This window comes from Primulina eburnea, chromosome 17 (genome assembly GCF_022965805.1).
Source record: "Primulina eburnea isolate SZY01 chromosome 17, ASM2296580v1, whole genome shotgun sequence".
NCBI classification, from domain to species: Eukaryota; Viridiplantae; Streptophyta; class Magnoliopsida; order Lamiales; family Gesneriaceae; genus Primulina; species Primulina eburnea.
In genome coordinates, this window is record NC_133117.1 from 15,850,697 (window position 1) to 15,856,696 (window position 6,000).

Below are 6,000 nucleotides of genomic sequence, written 5' to 3' on the forward strand. Positions count from 1 at the left end.
CCTTGATTTATTATATATGAATATATATCATAATATTAATTTTTTGGTACCATTTAAATGTTAGTTTGGTTTTACCAACCATTTAAAGTGGGAACCTTGATTTAGTGTTTACAAATATATATAGCACAATAAATACTTGACCACATTTATAAGTTTAGGTATATATTATATACTTATAAGATAATAATATATAATATAATATAAATATGATTATTTAATATATTAGAACCATTTTATTAAGTGGATTTCAATATTGTTCGTTAATGTTAACTTTATTAAAATACCAAGAGTGGATCCTTTAATCTCAACTACTTAAATTAAAATTTACCCATTAAAGATTCAAACAATTAAAATTAAAATGAAACAAAAACAAAACAAAACAAAAAGACATTATAGTGGACTTGTAATTACCTTAGCTTCCCTGTGGATACGATATCGGACTCACCGAATTATACTACTTGTGGACAACCTGCTCTTGGGAGTGCAACAATCAGAGTCGCAACAAGTTTTTGGCGCCGTTGCCGGGGAAGTATAATTTAATTTCAAGTCTATTTAATTTCCTTTATAGTTTATTTTTCTTTATTTGAATTTTTATTGCTTTTGTGTGTTTTTATTCTTTTGCATTTGCATGAGCATTTGGTCACGTACACTTAGTGGTCGACTCATTCGAAATAACCCTTTATTTTTACAGAACATGGCGGAATAACTCATCCAAGAAAATGAAGATGAAATTCAATCTCAACATGATCATGATAGACGAAGAACACTTAGAGATCACATGAATCCTACACGTACTAGTGAACCTTCATGTCTACTTTTTCCCCCTGATGCATCTCATTTCAATTTTAAGCTTGGTATTATCCAACTTTTACCCAACTTTCATGGCTTAGATTCTGAAAATCCATACATGCATTTACGAGAGTTTGAAGAAGTGTGCAACACATATAATGATCTAAATTGTAGCATGAACACCATTCGACTTAAGCTTTTTCCTTTTTCTTTAAAAGATAAAGCTAAAACTTGGCTACAAAATCTTAGATCGGGATCCATTCGAACTTGGGATGAATTGCAACAACAATTTTTGAAAAAGTTTTTTCCATCGCATAGAACAAATTCTTTCAAAAGGCAAATCATCACTTTCACTCAAAAACAAGGATAAACTTTTTATCAGTGTTGAGATAGATACAAAGATTTGCTTAATCTTTGTCCACATCATGGTTTTGAAATTTGGAGGGTTGTTTCTCAATTTTATGAAGGATTTACACCTAAAGTTAGGCAAATGGTTGAATTTATGTGTAATGGAATATTTGAAGATAAAGATCCAAACGAGGCAATTGAGTATCTCGATTCATTAGCTGAAAATGCTCAAAATTGGGACACTATAGGTACAATCGAACCATCAAACAAGATTCAATCTCCTACATCTGGTGGAGGTATGTAAACTCTCAAAGATGAACATGATCTTCAAGCTAGATTTACCTCTTTGGCAAGAAAAGTTGAAGCACTTGAATTGAAAAAGAATGGTCAATTAAAATATGTTCAAGAAATTGTGTGTCACATCTGTGATACAAGTGATCATTTTACAAAAGATTGTCCCATTTTGCCCTCTTTTAAAGAATGTCTCCATGAACAAGCCAATGTTTTAAACAATTTCAAAAGGCCAAATTTTGAACCATTTTCTCAAAATTACAATCCAGGTTGGCGAAATCATCCAAATTTTAGTTGGAGGAATGATAATGCTGCACAATTTCCGCAACCACATTTTCAAAATCAACAAAATTTTCAAAATTATGCACCTTATGTTCCTCCACCTAAAAGGAATTTGGAAGATTTATTGAATTCTTTCATTGCAAAGCAAGATTCTATCAATACTCAAACTGCTCAAACCATGACAGATTTGAAAGATACTCTTGATAAATTTGCATCTGCACTTAATGTTCATGAAAAAGGTAAATTTCCTTCACAACATCTGCCTAATCCCAAGGATCATCATTCACAAACTGGAACTTCTGGAACTCAACCGATGGATCAGGTAAAATCTGTTATTACCCTTCGAAGTGGTAAGGTTGTGGAAAAATCCATTCTTGAACCTTGTGAAGATGATGATAAATCAACTTCAAAGGGTAAGGAAGTGGAACACATAACTTGCGAAGATGAGGTTCAACAGACAGTGTCACCACCATTCCCTCATGCATTGAAAAATACAAAAAAATCAAATTTGAATTCTGATATATATGATATTTTTAAACAAGTAAAAGTTATTATTCCTTTATTAGATGCAATAAAACAGGTACCATCATATGCCAAATTTTTGAAAGACTTGTGCACTGTGAAAAGAAAATTTAATGTGAAAAAGAAAGCATTTTTAGCCGAACAAGTAAGTGCAATCATTCAAAATAATGATACTTTGAAATACAAAGACCCAGGTTGTCCTACTATTTCTTGTATTATTGGAGAACGAAAAATTAAAAAAGCATTGCTTGACCTTGGAGCTAGTGTGAATTTACTTCCATATTCAGTTTATCAAGAACTCAATCTAGGCGAGTTAAAACCTACTTCAGTAACACTTTTACTTTCTGATAGATCTGTTAAAGTGCCAAGAGGTATGGTGGAAGACGTGTTGGTCCAAGTTGATAACTTTGTATATCCTGTCGATTTCATAGTTTTAGATACACAACCTATTGAAGCTTGTAATGCAATTCCTGTAATTTTAGGTCGTCCATTTTTAGCAACTTCTAATGCTCTTATAAATTGGAGGAATGGAATAATGAAGTTGTCATTTGGTAACATGACCTTGGAGCTTAATGTGTTTAATCTTTGTAAGCAACCACATGACAAAGGAGATGAAAGTGAAGATGAAAATCTTATTGAAACTCTTGTGGAAGAAAACATTCAAGAAGGGAGTACTCGTGACAAATTAGATATTTGTCAAATCGATACTGTTAAAGAAAATATTGAAATTGATCTTGATGATTTTATTATGTATCACCCGTTACCAGGATCAGAAAAAGAATTTGAGGCAAAATATGAGAACAAAGACGAACCACCCATATTGGAGTTAAAACCCTTGCCAGAAGAATTGAAGTATGCATTTCTTGGAGAAGATGAAACATATCCGGTGGTAATTTCTTCCAAACTATCAAGTAATCAAGAAGGTAAATTAGTTGATATGCTTAAAAGACATAAAAATACAATTGGTTGGACACTAAAAGATCTCAAGGGCATTAGTCCACTAATTTGCACTCACAAAATTCACTTAGAAGAAAATGCAAAAACATCTCAACAACCACAAAGGAGATTAAATCCACACATGAAAGATGTTGTGAAAACTGAAGTTCTCAAACTACTCGATTTTTGGATTATCTACCCTATTTCTGATAGTAAGTGGGTAAGCCCAACACAAGTAGTTCCAAAAAAATCTGGCATCACAGTGATAAAAAATGAAAAAGCTGAATTGTTAACAATCGAGTCCCATCTAGTTGGTGGATGTGTATTGATTATAGAAAATTAAATGACGCCTCTAGAAAAGATCATTTTCCATTACCATTTTTGGATCAAATTTTAGAAAGAGTAGCAGGTCATCCATACTACTGTTTTCTTGATGGATATTCTGGTTATTATCAAATTCCCATTGCACTCGATGATCAAGAAAAAACTACATTCACATGTCCTTTTGGAACATTTGCATTTAGAAGGTTGTCATTTGGATTATGCAATGCCCCAGCAACATTTTAAAGATGTATGCTAAGCATTTTTTGCGACATGGTTGAAAATTGTTTGGAAATTTTCATGGATGATTTAACTGTCTTTGGGAATACATTTGATAATTGTCCTGAAAATTTGGAAAAAGTTTTAAAAAGATGCGAGGAAAAAGGTCTTATTTTAAATTGGCAAAAATGTCATTACATGATTACTTCTGGAATTGTTTTGAGACATGTTGTTTCATCTCATGGAACTGAAGTTGATAAAGCAAAAGTTGATGTCATTGCCAATTTACCCCCTCCAAAAACCATTAAAGAAATTTGCTCATTTTTGGGACATGCTGGATTTTATAGGAGGTTTATAAAGGACTTTAGTTTAATCTCTAAACCCATTTGTAACCTCTTAACAAAAGACACTGCATTTGAGTGGACTCAGGAATGTCAAAATGCTTTTGATAAAATCATTCGACATTTAACATCAGCTCCTATCATGCAACCTCCTGACTGGTCTTTACCATTTGAAATCATGTCCGATGCGAGTGATTATGCAGTCGGTGCAGTACTGGGTCAAAGAAGAAACGGTAAGCCTTATGTGATATATTATGCAAGTAGAACTTTAAACAATGCTCAAATGAATTACTCCACAACTGAAAAAGAACTACTTGCTGTAATATTTGCATTAGATAAATTTCGTTCTTATTTGATTTGATCAACGACTATTGTGTTTACTGATCATTCTGCTATTAGATATTTGTTGACCAAACAGGATGCAAAGCCACGACTGATACGATGGATTTTGTTGCTCCAAGAATTTGACATTGTGATCAAAGATAAAAAAGGAACCGAGAATGTCGTAGTCGATCATTTATCGAGACTAGTAACAGGATCATCTTGTGAAATGACACCAATTAACGATAATTTTCCTGATGAACATCTATTTTCAGTTACTACTACACCTTGGTTTGCTAACATAGTAAATTTTCTTGTGACAGGAAAAATGCCACCGCAATGGAGTTCCCAAGATAAAAGAAAATTTTTTAATGAGGTAAAAAACTTTTATTGGGATGATCCGTATCTGTTCAAGTATTGTCCAGATCAAATTTTTCGACGTTGCATACCCGACAATGAGGTAAGTAGTGTCATTAAATTTTGTCATTCAGAAGCATGCGGAGGACATTTTTCTTCAAAGAAAACGACTGCAAAAATCTTGCAGTGTGGATTTTATTGGCACACTTTGTTTAAAGACACCCACGAAATCTGCAAGATCTGTGAAAATTTTCAAAAATTGGGAGCGATTTCAAAAAGAAACATGATGCCTTTGAATCCTATCATTGAAATTGAAATCTTTGACTGTTGGGGAATTGATTTTATGGGACCTTTTCCACCGTCGTTTGGATACTTGTATATTTTAGTTGCAGTTGATTATGTTTCCAAATGGATAGAGGCAATTCCATGTCGAATAAATGATCATAAAATCGCCATCAGATTTTTAAAAGAAAATATTTTTAGTAGATTTGGAATTCCTCGAGCCATGATAAGTGATGGGTGAACTCACTTTTTTAATAAACCATTTGCTTCATTAATGAAAAAATATGGTATTACTCATAAAGTAACTACTCCTTATCATCCTCAAACAAATGGACAAGTTGAATTAGCTAATAGGGAGATAAAGCAAATTTTGGAAAAAACTGTTAACTCAAATAGAAAAGATTGGTCTCTGCGACTCAGTGATGCACTTTGGGCATATCGAACAGCTTTTAAAACATCATTGAATATGTCTCCCTATATGTTGGTTTATGGAAAACATTGTCATTTGCCTGTGGAATTGGAACATAAAGCTTATTGGGCGATCAAAACTTTAAATTCGAGCATGGATGATGCCAACAAATTGCGTAAATTGCAACTTAATCAACTTGATGAACTCAGAAATGACGCGTATGAGAATTCAAGGATTTATAAAGCAAAAATCAAGTCATTTCATGATAAAACAATTCTTAGAAAATCTTTTGAGATTGGTAAAAAAGTTTTGCTTTATAATTCTCGACTTCACATATTCCCAGGAAAATTACGATCAAGATGGACATGCCCATATGTTGTAAAGCATGTATATCCTTATGGAGCTGTGGATATTGAAGATCCTAAAAATGGTGATGTTTTTAAAGTGAATGGACAAAGGCTTAAACCATTTTTGGAAAATGAAATCTTTTTCTAGAAGAGTTTATTTCCCTTTCTGATCCTTAAATTTTTATGTTGCATTTAATTTTGTTATTTTTTATTTCAGGTTTCTTTAATCTTTTTA